Genomic DNA, 15,107 nt, shown 5'->3' with positions numbered 1-15,107 from the left:
AATGGAGTTTTAATTTGCACCAAATATATGATTTGTTTTCTGCACAATTTTCACAATAAAGAATGCATCACACAAGAAATGAGTTATAGATGTCAAGGTGGGCGGGGCTATCAAATTGGCGCATATTACGCCTCATTTATCATCCTCTTATCTGCAGAAATGGCTCAAATTGTTGCAAAGAATTAAGCCAGCTTATGTGGTGGTGTTCTGTGTAAAAAGTCGCATTTATGGCAGAAAGATGCGACTTTTTGTCAAAAAGTTGCATTTATGGAAAGAAAAAAAAACTGTCGTGGGAACAAGTGATAGGTAAGTATTAAACCAGGATGATAGAAATGAGCTACACAACAGGGTTTTGTCACTAAATTGTCATTCAACAAAAAACTAAACAATAGCAAAAACATCCTGAGTGAGACAAAAGTCGCAATTTGCCACCGGAAATATTGCAAATATCCTTCAAAAGTCACAAATACGTTTCCAAAGTCCCAAGTGTGGTCTGAACAGGGGTGGCTGAAATGGCACATTTCAGTTTTAAAAGTCTTATTTTAGTTCTATTGGTGTTAAAATGTTCCAAATCAAGAGAAATAAGTGGATAATCAAGTTGATATTTTAAAAAGTCACATTTTATAAGCGGTGTGTGCCTTTTGATATATGAGGTGAAACAAATCACCACTTTTGATTTGTAACATTAGTACATAATATTTGCCGCTCAGCGGTGCAGTTATCTGTTGTAAAGCCTTTTGTGGCGTATATTAGTGGAAAAAGAAAAAATATATTTGCAGCTCAGCGGTGCAGTTATCTGTTGTAAAGCATTTTGTGGCGCGTATTAGTGGAAAAAGAAATAATATATTTGCCGCTCAGTGGCAGTTATCTGTTCTAAAGCCTTTTGTGGCGTGTATTAGTGGGAAAGTGCTTATTAGCCGATGTGTGGTGAAGTTTTTTGGGGTGTTTTAATATCCTTTTATTTTTTTATTAGATCTAACAGTATGTCAGACAGAGAAGTTCCAGGCCCTGCGCAGGGGAGTGGCAAAGGAGTAAATGTTTCTGGCGCAGGCAGAGGTCGCAGCAGAGACCAGGGGCTGGTAGTTATGGTTTGAATCTTGATGAACTTCGCGACTCTTTCGGGCTTCAAGCAATCTTGAAGCTTTGTCTTCTCATTGTCTGTAGCTACTAGATGCCCGTTCATGCCAGCAGGTTTCCCCAGAAGTAACTAGCTTGATGAGCAGCCGATACTGCACTTGCATCAATCCTTGACAGGATTTGTCTCCAGGTTGAGAGAAATCGTTTTTTAAAATGCTTTCTCCATCGCAACCACGTTCTCGAATAACCAGAAGACTGGCCGATTCTCTCCTGTCTTAGGCAACACTTTATTGAGTAATCGTGTACAGTCAAAAAAAAAACTGTTGTCCACTGCCCCCATAAAAGCCTTTCCGGTGCGGGTTACCCACAGATAAGTCATTACAAGGACTGCTGCCAATTATCAGATTGAATTGTCCCCATTCTTCAATCGGTTTCCTGGTTATATTCTGTATGTCGCCCACATATACAATCAGCCCTGGATGGCGTACCCGTACTATAGTGATGGCGTCCTCGCACACCTCTGATGCCATATATTTTTTAACGTTGATTCTAAGCTCTTTGAGAACCATTAATCCTGTCTTTCCTTTCCAACACAACCGGCACACTCCTGAAATACTCTGTGCTGCTGGGGACCCTTTTGTTTCCACCTTGTAACTCTTAGTACACAATCTTCAACAATATCAGCACACTCCTCTCGTAAAATACTCTGCACTGCTGAGGAATCCTGCTCCTTTCACTCTGTGTGTGATATGCTACTCATCTTTTTCTTTTTTTATTATAAATTCAAACAATACAATTCACCAAAAACAAAACTTTATTATATTAGTTTTACCCTAATAAACCCTACCCCCCTGTTCATACCCAACCAACCCATCCCTTGTGATGCATCTCCCCCCCCCCTCCCCATCAATAAGCGAAAAAGGGGCGATAATGAGGAAGTGTAGGCAGGAAAACCTTAAAACTTCCATTCTCCCAAAATTTTGGTCCATTTTCCCTCAGTATTTCTCTGCTTATATAGAATGTTTTCATATCTCTTAATCTTATTAACCAGGTTAACCCATGAAGTAATACTTGAAGTATTTTGAGAAAACCAAACCCTAGCAATCAAAAGTCTTGCCAAGAACATTATTTTAATAAAAATAATCCTTTTATATTTTGGACATTCTACCTTGGTGAGGTCACTCAGTACCCAACATTCCACCGTAAAAGGAATCTCAACTTTCCATTCCCAGATAATAAAATCATAAATTGCCCCACAATATTGTTTCAACTCTATACATGACCAAAAAATATGCAAGTAATCCGCCCCAGACAAATCACACCGTGGACAATTAGAAGTATCCCCTAAACCACATTTATGAAGCCATGAAGGTGATATAGATTCGGTGCAAAATATTAAATTGAACCAAAACGTGATTAAAATTATAAGACACTAAACTTAAATTTGCCAATATATTATCCCAATCTTCGAGGGAAATTCCCGGACAATCAATTTGCCAAGCCTTTTGTCCCGGAGAACGTGTATTATTAAATCGTGTTTTAAGCAACACGTTATAAAGTTGAGAAATGTTAACCTTCTGTCCTATATTCCCTATAAATGAATAGACGAAGCGGGGAGATCGAGAAAACGATTACACAGGGCATAGGGGAGGAGGGGTCAAACATGGAGGCAGAGGAGGACATAAAACAACATATATTCAATTCAAACCTGTAATCAGGTCCCAGCTGACACCGAAGATCCAAGGAGGGGGGTGGCAAGAAGTAGTGGAGACCTAAACATCAGAAGGAGGCATCAAGCAGACACTGCCAGACAAGGAGGACAAATGCAGGGGATCCGCCAAGAGTTTGGTCCAGCAGAACACAAAGGGCCCAGAGTTGGGGGTGTCCCGCGGTTCAGATAGAGAGGCTCGTGTCTTGTATAGTGCGGCGGGATAGAACGGTCGAAGGGAGGAGCGACTTAGCAAACCTACATCATCACGCCTTCACCCCCTCTGACGAAGGGTCTTCATCATTGGGAGAAGAGGGTGGCAGCTTGCCCATGAGGAAGCGGCAGGGTGGCAGCAGTGGAAGGTCGGTAGCTAAATGTGCCCGGGGTAGACCACCTGCTTTGCAGGAGCCTACCTGCCCGGGAAGTAGCGGTGCAGGGTCCACTGGGGCAGCAGCGGTAGCAGTCAGCCAGTGCATAGTGTTGGGGTGTAAAATCACCTACTCGGCAGTGTGGCCGTTTTTTGTTAAGCCGTCTGAGGAGGAGAAAATGTCCATATGTAGAATCTTTGGGCAGAAAGTGAAGCGTGGGCAGGGTGCCAATGTTGGTACCACTGCCCTGCGTCAACATATGCAGCGTCACCATAAAGTGGCCTGGGAGAACCCTGGCTCCGAAGTTGTAGTCCAGCCTGCTTCAGCAACTGCTGCATCACCCAGTGGCACGCAGCCAATTTCAGGCAGTCAAGGCTCCACCACCTCAGCCGAAGGGAGTTGTCTGTCCTTCCCATCATCTACCGGTCCTGATGCTCCTGTTCCTCGTCCTCCTATTCATCACTCATTCCGTGAGCAATCGATCACCAAAGCGATTGCCAACAGACAGCAGTATGCGTGCACTCATCCAATAGCGCAGAAGCTGAACCTGTTCCTGGCCAAGTTGCTGGTGCTGCAGTCTCTCACTTTCCAAGTGGCGGACTCTGCACCTTTCAGAGAACTAATGGCTTCTGCCAAGCCTAGGTGGAGAGTCCCAAGCAGTCATTTCTCTGTCAAAAAGGCAGTACCAGCCCTGCACACGTATGTAGAACAGAGGGTGGGCCAGTCCTTGAGCCTGTTGGTGTCTGCCAAAGTGCACGGCAGCGCCGACATGTGGAGCTGTAACTACGGTCAGGGTCAATACATGTCCTGTACGGCCCACTGGGTGAATGTGGTTCCTGCACAGCCACACCAGCAACTTGGCCAGGTGACACCGCTTCCTTCTCCACGTTGTCACGCCATTGGTCCTGCGACAATGTCTGCCTCTGCCTCCTCATCCTCCACCGTGTCCTCAGCCTCTAATGCAGGGGCAATTAACAGTGCCCCTCCAGCAGACTCCCAATGCGTGTTACTGCAAGGCACAGTGTTCTACACCACTATAAAGGCTCTCTGAAGCCAGGAAATAGCCGTTTTCCGTGATTTAACGCAAATATATTCGTGGGTCGAACCGGCGAATCGAATTTCTGAAATATTCGCTCATCTCTACTCAGGATAGGTCATCAAAGTCACATAAATGGGGGTCTGATTTCAGTCAGCTGCTTGAAGGTGTCGCCGTACATTGTATGGTGACTGTGCTTGGTGTTGGATCACACTTGAATGGTACTGAGCTGCACTGTCTAAGACTATACAATTGATGAATGTAACATCACAGACTAGAGAAGAGGTTGCAGTGCCTGCCCAATAGTTGTGAATAGTTTAAACAGCAGATTGATAGGACTGCTGCGAGTTGGACCTTCATCAATCTGTTATATATGTACCTGTGAGAATAGATAATGAATATTTAACAGGGTTTTGACTCTTTAGATATTGATGGCCTTTCCTTAGGATCGGTCATCAATGTCTGATTGGTGGGGATCCAACACCTGGCACCCCTACCAATCAGCTGTTTTTTTACCAGCCAACAGCACTGGAAACAATGCAGTGAAGAGTGCCGGAAGCAGAAGTATCTGTCTACTGTGTAGTGGCTGTGCAGAAGTACCGCAGCTCAGCTCCTATTCAAGTGCAGAAAATATCCACCACACAGAGTAGAGAGATGTGGTGTTCTGGCTCTGTGCGCTGTTTACTTTCTGGAACTGCAGTTGCAGATAACAGCTAGTCAGTGGGGGTGTCACGTGTCAGATCCCTACTAATCTGATATTGATGACCTATTCCAGGTATAGGACATGTTTCTAAAGACCAGAAAACTTCTCCAAGTCCCAGGAAACCTCATTAGGTACATGAAAAGCTTATGAATATTACGTTCTGTTTCATTCTCCTGAGTCATTTCCTTGCACTCTGAGAACTCTATGCAGTTTCCCATTGCCCTCTTTTATCTCACCCCCTCTATCATCCACCGTACTTCTTGTGGAGATGGGTCTCTTAGCTGCCAGAGCTCCATAGCAACTGAAGGACATTTTTATAAAATTCTATTGACTATAGTAACTTGCTTTAGACTCCAAAATGTTCTGAATTCTCACTAGAACAATTCAGAAGACTAAATAGAGATCTTTAATTATTATGTAAAATAAATGCAAATAGAAATAATAATAGTTGTCTTATTCAATGTTACTGTTTTAGTTTGGTCTGGAAGATTTTCATGAAAATTTAATAAAGGGGTTGTTCACACTTGGTTATTCTTTTTTCAGACCTGGACCATAGCTTACCTGATCCCTGACCACCACTGGGTTCTGGCTCTATCGCTTGGGACCTGTGGCCCCAGAGGGGGAGCAATGTAGAGGGAACCCAATGGCAGGGATCAGGTAAGTATGCTCACCACCACAGGTCCAGAACACTGCTCTGAATTATCCTCTCATGCAAAGTAAGACAAGTCACTTCACTTTGAAAATGATGTCAGTGGGCTAGTCCAATCGTTCTAATTCCAGCATTATTTAAGGTTAGCCCCTTTTGCCATTAGCATCATTGTAAATGTCTAGAAACTGAGGCATAGCTATAAGAGTGCAGAGGTTGTAGTTGCACCTTTTCTGCATATGACATCAGTATTATAAATGGCACATAGTATGTAGGGGGCACTGTTACAGATTTGGGATTGGATTTTAAGGTTACACCTCTACACAACAGTCAGGCTATGTACCACAAACATAGCCTAATAGTACAAACAGAAGGAACCAGTGATGTTTTCCTGACTGTGTAATATTATACATTAGACTACTACATATTATTATACTGTCAGCTCCACTAGATACCACTATTCTTAATGGTATACTTGTTTTTTGCAGCAGTAAGAATACTAAACAGAATAAGTGGGGATTTGTATTCAATAAAATAAACTTTATTGACTAAGTTACTCTTTTTTTCTCTATCATGGCTTGGCTTACAGTAAGAAACTATCATATTATGTTAAAGTGAAATATATGACTAGGTTATAAAAACTAAGTAAATGAATCTTGTATAAAAGAAGTGAGATTGTGCTTGAAAGTGACAATTTCCTAAATGGGCTGAAGCAGCAAGAAGTATTGTCTGTTGGAGTATGTGACTGAATGCTTCTAATAAATCCCAAGCATGTTTTCTACATGTTGTACTGAGGTTTCAGCTAGCACTAGGCGATGAAGTACCAAATGGAGGAGATTGATTAGGAAATGTCTAGAACAGTTTATCTTGTGATTGTGAAAACGGCCACAACTGGACCTGGTACTAAGTTACAGATATAAAAATCTGTAATCCAGAGCGTCTTTGTTCCTCATGTGTAGAACACAAACAATAGGAAATGATTTATGAGTAAATGATAGAAGTTGCTTTCTAGAACGTATTGACGGAGACTTGTAAAATAAATTGTATCGGTACTCCCTGTTTTGGAAAGGTGGATCCTCTGAAAGGATCACATTCAGGGTTACCAGGGAGGGAATAGGGTAAACCAGTGATTAGGAAAGTCATGGAAGGCAGACTTAACAGCCTACGTGATCTTTATTTGATACAACCTTCCACAATGATTAATGGGTTAATTGTAAAGGGTATCTCTAGCTAGTTACATTCTTGAATGTTTAGATTTCAAATGGTGTACTTTCATAATTTATAAGGAGAGGATTCACTTTTTCTTGACAAAGAGGTCCAATTCCTTTACTTATCATTACACATTCATAGAGCTAAAGAGATTTTCTGAGATTTCAGAAATTATGACCTATTCTCCAGGTAGGTCATCAATATCTGATTGGTGGGATCTGACACTGTTTTATCAGCAGTTTCAGAAGGTTTCAAAACTTGCAGTAGCGATTCGGGCTTCTCCCTGCTCACCAAGAACAGTGTTGTCTATTTAAAGGTGGCTGTGTTTGATATCGCATCTCAGCCCCATTCACTTCACTGGGGCTGAGCTGCGCAAGTCCCAGTGACTTCTCAAACAGCTTATCGGCGGGCGTTCCGAGTGTCAGACCCCCACCGGTCAGATACCGATGACCTATCTCTAGGATAGGTCATGAGTTCATAAATCTCAGAAAACTCCTGCAACTTAGACTAGGGGGAGTTTATTTTTCAGTTGGAAGTATATAAAGCTGTATGCAACTCCTCCTTGTGTTTGCTGCAGGCAGCCAGAACTTTATCATTTCACTATGCTTATACAGGAGATTCTGAGCTCTGTTTCAGAAAGAGATCTATCTGCTACATGATGTATAACATGTAAGAAAGGGATCTATCTGCTATATGATATATAACATGTAATCATTCAATTCATAATTATGGACCTACAATTAAAATGTGGATTGGTTATGGTATATTAGATTTTGGTTTTGGTTTTGAAGAATTTCCAGAAAAAATGAGGGCAAATGATGTTACATCACAATCGCATGCATCACCATGTGGGGATAACAAGACATTTGGACTAGTTTCAATGCGTCAGTGGCTGTCAATGCATTAAGCTGTGTACATGTCAACATAGTCCACCACTATCTTTCAATGTCACCTCAAGAACATCTGTAGTTACTGGTACTAAGCATCTGTAAGACTTCTGTGTATCTTCACACGAGATGCTTAAGATTGATGCTATGAATTTCCAGGAAACTGGATTTCTGTCAGAATGTATTGCATAGACTTCATTTACTACAGACAGACTTCAGTGAAATGTTGGTGCTTTGTAATGTATTGCTTGGTCTTGTTCAGATTTGTATTTGAGGCATCTAAAGTGGTTTTCAGAGGTTCTCGCTTAACTTTCTACTTTCCATCCACACACAGGCTCTTTTAACCTTCATTAAAGGTATTTATTATATATCAATAAGCCCAAAAAAACACTTGTATATATGAAGAAAATATTCTGGGTGATATATTGCCAGAATGAAAAATATAATATATAATAATATTTATTTTTTTCTAGGAATGCCACTAACATAAAAGAGTGTATACTGGCAAAAGTTAAAAGATTGCTTAAAAATTCTGCTTAGTATCAATTCTTCACCTACTTTGAAGTCTGGTTTGCTATAAATGTCTTTGTTTTTCTTCTATAATCCTTCTTGTTGGTTCCTCATGTATGTGAATGTTACTTTGAGTGACCAGCGCCTCAGAGCGTAAAGATGGACAGGTTTTGCCAGTAGATCACTTTAAATTCACATTTATGAAGAGCTACTTTTTTAAATGTCGCAAAACAATCACAGCCAGTTGCAATCTCCCACCAAGTAGCCCTAGGTATACTTTTACTGAAATAGGTGCCACAGCATTATACTTGTTCCAATTTTATAAAAATCATGTGCCACATTCATAAATTAGCATAGCAACTCCAATATTAAAACTAACTTCAAATACACCTCCGATTGTAATTTCCCTCCATAATATCTGCCCACATCACTTCCCTGAAATACAAACTGGAACAACCAATGCCTAACACAAAACAAAAGCATTTACAAGTACAAACAGAAAAGAAAAAAACTTTTCTAGTATCCCAGGAAAAGTGTGTATCATGGTATGTGCCTTATAGTTAGAAAATGTCGCAAAGCTGAGAGCAAGAACTTTAAAGTCTGGAATACAATGTAGATAAGTTAATGGGCAGAGATCCTGGTGAGCAACTGGGCTTAAACCAGATGCTCAGTTGGAAAAGAAATTCTGTGAAAGCATCAAACAGGGATAAGAAGACAGGAGGCTTACATTATCTATCATCACATTATGAATCAGCATGGGATGCTATTCAGGATGGCAAGAGCAATGCCTCTGACCAGCTAATCCATACAATATGTTCCATCTTGAAGTTTAGCGGCTCCTTAACTGTAATCCTCCAGTATCTAAAGTATATGTCTCATAGTGAGGATCTTTCTTCCATTTTCAATTAATCTCCTTTTTCGTCTAAGTTACATATACTTTCCCTAAAGATGTTCTGTCTGGAGGCCACTGCATTCAGTTAGCACACTTTTTTCTTCTCGGACACAAAGCTAAATAAATATGTAGTGTTCAGGGTAAACACACTCAGATTCATTTAGGGATATTTCCAGACCAAAGGAAGTTTTTCTTTATCTGAGTCAACACAGTTCTATAGTCACTTATGTGAGTAAGCCCAAAGTGCAAAGACATGATTCATAAATCATGATAAAGTCTAGTAAAAGAGTCTTGTCTGGCTACACAGTTTGTTGTATTATCATCTTGCTCGAATGTAGACTTAGTCATAAGCATTCTGAGGGAAGCAAAAGAGCATGTAATGCAAATGTTCTCCATGAAAACATGAAACAGGAATGGAATGTATAAACTTTATCCAGAAATAAAAACCTTATATCACTGTTAAGTGAGACATGACATTGTAATCAAGGCAAGAATAGTAAGGCCCCTTGCAGACGTGCGTTCCTCCCGCAGCGAGTCCACATCACAGCTCCCGGCCTGACCTCCCAGCACTGACGGGCTTCACATAGCATTATATTGATTTATGATGCTATGTAACCCTTACAGTTCTGGAATGTATTGGATAACACTGGCAGCATTATGTCAGAGTTATCCACTACGTTCCAGAACTGTAAGGGTTACATTGCATCATAACTCAATATAATGCTATGTGACCCCCGGCAGTGATGGGAGTTCAGGCCGAGAGCTGCGATGCGGACTCGCTGCGGGAGGAACGCACGTCTGCAAGGGCCCTAAGATCTCTAAGATCCTTTTCCTTAAAGGGAACCCTGTCCAGTAAATATCAGTCTTTCCATTGTCCTCTTCGTTCAAGCTGTAAAATGGTACAAGTTATCCACTTCTTAGTTATATCTTTTTTTTTTTTCTAAGCTTGGTTTGTTGCCATATATATGGCATGTGGTTGTGTCCTAGATTTTCTAGAGAATCTATCAAATCAGTGATAAATCCCCTATTATCACAAAACTAAGATTGGAAATTAATCAGTAACTGTCACGTCATATTTATTTTTCAGAAATTAATAGCACAATGAAACTAAGAAACTTTGTACTATATCTTATCAGCAAAAAATAAATCTTTCATTGATTACTAGGCTCTTCTCTTGCTCCCCTTCACCAGCTTCACTAAAGGCTCATTTACACATGCCAACTGGGCAGGCAATTATTGGGTAGGAACTGTTCCTTCTCAATAACTGCCTGCTCGTCATTGGAAGTTCATCATCATCTTATGCTGGTCACAGTATCATATGTGTCACAGTATATTGTCCCTGTGTGAAAAGTGACCCCCATTACATAAGATGCTATATGTGTGTCCCCCACACATCCCCCCATAACAGTATCTTCCACAGATCCCCCATAACAGTGTCCTCCACAGATCCCCCATAACAGCGTCCTCCACAGATCCCCCATAACAGTGTCCTCCACAGATCCCCCATAACAGTGTCACCCACAGACCACCATTAGTTCAAAACCCACCAAAAGCACAACTTTTGGTTCAAAATATTTTTTTTCTTATTTTCCTCCTCAAAAATCTAGGTGCGTCTCATTATCAGGTGTGTCTTATAAAGCGAAAAATAAGGTATGTTATTAATATGTGATTAAAAAATGTTGATGGATGTGTCCCTTTATTGATACACATACAATGAATGTGATGTGCTGTACATGTGTCTGCGTCAAGTCGCAATCGTCCTGTCACATACTTCATCATTCAGAACTATTTATGCTTTTCAGTTTTACATAACATTCAGTTCAGTGAATGGCCCCGAAGCAGTGCTGAGTTAACTTGTGTTAAGCGTTCCATTTGGCTTGCCTTAGAGATAGGCTTGCCAGCTTCTGTTTTTGTTTAATATATTGTGCAGTCCAACTGAAACTGGAACAGCGGACTACAAAATGAGCAACTAATGGCTGCTCACATAAACATACAGAGAGCCTTATTTGGATTCAGATACTGCCTTTTGGTGTAATAAAATGCACCGTAATTCAAAGTTACTGCACGTTTCAGAGGATTGAGACATTTCCATGTTTTATTGGGTGTGGTATGTTTCCTATACCAGTCCATGCATGTTTCCCTATCCGCTTGCTTTCTGCATTAGGGAAGTATATATGTTAGAATACAGCTCTAGATGCTTAGAAGGTAATGTCTTTTTCACCTCACTCTCCATTTGAGGTACAAAGTATATCTATGATCATTTACTTTTAAGAGAGAATCTGGTCTACGTTACCATTTTTTACCAATTCCCCTTTCTGGTGCCAGCTTAAAGGGGTTATACAAAGTCTAAAACATATCGCCCAATGCCCGGCGCGATGCTAGAAAGATGCAGCAGCGGCCGTGCGGGGATCAGGAGAAACGCAGGTGCCGGGGAGTGGGCCAAGTATAAAATGTCTGAGGGGCCCGGGGGGCATGCTTTAGACTTTGGATAACCCCTTTAAAGCTTTTAATGGTGCAGAGACTCCCATCTTCTTGCCATTTCTTCTTCTTTATACACTTTCATACCTGTTGTACCTGATCATATTGTCTTTACTATGTTTACCAAACCTCTCATCCACCTATCTAAGAAGAAAGTTGTAGTTTTTAATGAAACCATTTTGGGGTACATATAACTTACTGATTAACTTTTTAAACTTTTTCTAGGAAAATGGGAAATAATTGCAATACTGCGACTGAGTTTTTACATTATAAATTTTGCGCCATTCATAATATAACTTTATTCTCTGGGTCAGTACATATATAGCAATACATTTGTCATGTCGGGTTGTTTTTCTGTCAGTTTTAAGACTGGCTTTGTGTGAGTGCAATGTAGGTCACACCTTTAGGTGTAAAAGTACAACACGGGGTTGCCTGGTTTAGGTTGTAACCATTTTGCAACTTTTGCAAAGGTTGCACATAGTAAATGAGCCATAATCCAGGTCTAATCTAACTTTTACCTTTTGAACATGTTTTATAGAATTTTTTTGGTGGCAAATACCAGAAACAGCACCTCTGGCATTTTTTTATTTGGCATTCACTATGTGTGATAAATGATGTGATAACTGTAAAGTGCAGGTCGTTAAATATAAAGTTTTTATTTTTGTAACTTTTTCCATTGAAAAGCATTTTTTCAATGGAAAATGTGTATTTTTTCTTTAAATGTGTATTGGCGGTCACAAACAGGTCAAACAGATGATCAACTGGTTGTGTCGGGTGTTTGAACCCCATCCATCCAATATTGATGCCCTGTCCAGGGGATAGTTAGTTAGTATTTTCCCACTGAAATTTCCCGCTTGGTTGTTTTAACTGGTCTCCTTCAACACCTTTAATGTCATGCGAACCTACCAGTTTTCTGGTATGCTGCAGCATGGCACCAGTGTCAGAACCCATAAACTGTCATTGACACCAGAGTAAGAACCATAACACTCATTCTGGGTCGGGAATGGATCATATAGTAGGCACTTGGCACTACACCCAGTACAACGTCACTACAATTCAGTATTTTTCCACCTGCCGCCAGAAGCACAGCTCCATTCCGAGTGTAGTGGCCATACTGGGTTAATAAAGTGGTCAAATGAATGGAAGTTGAGCTGTAGTAACCTGGCACAACCACTACACTTTGAACAGAGCTGTGTATTCGGCTCCATTAAAAGTATTTTGAGCATAGGTCATCAATATTAGGAACCCGGAAAACCTGTTAACCCAGATCATCTGTTTGAGGGGGAGTTTGATCTACTGTGCTGTCTGAAAATAAGCCCTATTAGTAGTGTCCCAATCTTCTCAGATTCATTGTACGGTACATGAATAAACCTGATCATGCATATGAATATGAAAATAACTGTTGGATGAACATTCATTTTGCCAATGGTTACACCATAAAGATGTGCACATGACTGTGCATGTATGCTTATTTCGGTTGGTGGTGGGTGTTGCTTCTGCCAGGAACTTCTGTGTCATGGGGAAAAAGGATTTGGGTATGTTGAAAATCAACATTCAACTTTATTCTCAATATCTGCCATCAGGGAAGAGTTTGGAGGCTCCCATACAAATAAGATCATCATTATATTGGCCATCTTTTATTTTATGTCTATGATGGCTTACAAAATGAATGTAGCCTGAGATGACTTTAGAAAGTGGAAAATGCTCAACCACTTATTACTTTCTTATGTACTAACATCCACAGTGCACAGTAATCTGATACATATGTGGCGCAATTTTTTTTATAATTTGTAGAGCACTGCACGTCATAAGATTAGTGGAGAGCTCAAAAAGCTCAGAGAGAATGGTGGGGAAGCAATTACTAACCTGGAAATTCTCATCAGTCTGTTAGATGTGTGCTTTTGTAAAGTGTATTTAATGGATTTGTAGGATGCAGCTAAACGTAAATATATGCTGGGAATTGTCCACATCATTTTGAAGGACCACAAATAGTAAGGGCTATGCAGGCAGGCAACAGTCCAGTACTATATGGATGTTTTCCAGCAGTTAATATACAGCAGAATGTTTTAATTGCCAAGCCATATCATGCACCTAACTGACTACCTATACAATTTTGTGTACCCCATCATATCAGTTGTTATATAATTAAGATGTTTGTGGTGGCATGGTGGCAATACAGTGCATTGGTCCAGGGTTTGAATTCAACCAAGTGCAGAATCTGCCCAGAGTTTTTAAGTTCTCTTTGTATCAGTATGGTTTACCTCTGAGTACCCATGCTTCCTCTGACACTGCAAAAACATTTTGATGATTTGGAATTTAGACTGTGAATTCCAGTTGGGGCAGGTATCATGTGAGTAATGACAATTAGTGTTGAGCTCGAATATTCGAATAGCAAATATTATTCGCGAATATTCCCGAATATTTGGAATATAGTGCTATATATTTGCTATTTTGAATATTCGTCTGAAAACATTATCCCTCCCTGCTTCTTTCTTGTGGGTCAATGAGTCATTGGCCCACAAGCAACTTAAGCAGGGAGGAATCATGTTTTCATATGGAAAAAAAATGAAGAATATTCTAATAAACGAATATATAGCAATACAGTGAATATATTCGTTATTTAGAATATTCACATTATTTTTTCCTATCTGTACAGTTGTTCGCATACTCCTCCTGAGATCGTGAAAACTCAGATCCGATGGTATATTCTAACCCACAGGCGTTCCCGTGGTGACAGGGAAGCTTGTCAGGGAGCAGTATGCCAAAGTGGAATAACAGTATACATTGAAAAAAAAAGACAAATATTCTAAATAACAAATATATTCGCTATATTGCTTTAACTTCGTTTTATTCTAAAAAAACAAGTTTTAGCAATATAGCGAATATTCGTAAAATACACATATAGACACATATAGACTGCAATTTAGCTAATATAGTGCTATAGTACTTTTTTTTTAATAGTGTAAAATCTTTCCAAAACTGAAGTTCAGAAGAGAAAAAAAATGTACTATAAAAAAAAAGATTATAGGACTATATTAGCTAAATTACAGACTATAAGTGTATTTTGTGAATTTTCGCTATATTGCTATAACTTACCCTAGTTTTATAGAATATTAAGAATTTTCAAAAAAATTAAGTTATAGCAATATAGTGAATATTTGTAAAATACACATATTAGCCATAGCCACAGCCAACCAATAGGAAAGTTGCCTTATACAGTTAAAAGAAAATCGCAATCCGCAAATAATTAAATCGCATATTATTCGCGATAAATAGAATAACGACGAATATAAGACGAATATTCAATCGAATATTCGCAAAATATTGTGAAATCGAATATGGCACCTCCCGCTCATCACTAATGACAATCTGTACAGTGCTGAAGAATATGTTACCACGATATAAAATACTGTACATGAATTAATATCTAATCCTTACTCATTGTTCTTAATTTTTTTTTTTTATATTACAGGTAACAATTCAGTTTTAGTTCAAAATTGGCTATTAAAGTGGTTGCACCCCCATTGATGACCTGTTTGAAGAGGCTGGAGTGCCACAGCCTCTTCCTAGGCCAATTCCTTCCATTGTATAAC

General features: G+C 39.8%; 1 protein-coding gene across 1 annotated transcript in view; it reads left to right on the top strand.

Moving 5' to 3' along the window:
- The window catches only part of GLIS3 (GLIS family zinc finger 3), a 387,825-nt gene that overhangs the window by 329,834 nt on the left and 42,884 nt on the right, over positions 1–15,107 (top strand). The window lies entirely within an intron of this gene.

Source organism: Bufo gargarizans, chromosome 1 (genome assembly GCF_014858855.1).
Source record: "Bufo gargarizans isolate SCDJY-AF-19 chromosome 1, ASM1485885v1, whole genome shotgun sequence".
Lineage (NCBI taxonomy): Eukaryota > Metazoa > Chordata > Amphibia > Anura > Bufonidae > Bufo > Bufo gargarizans.
This window is presented reverse-complemented; position numbering and strand designations above follow the sequence as displayed.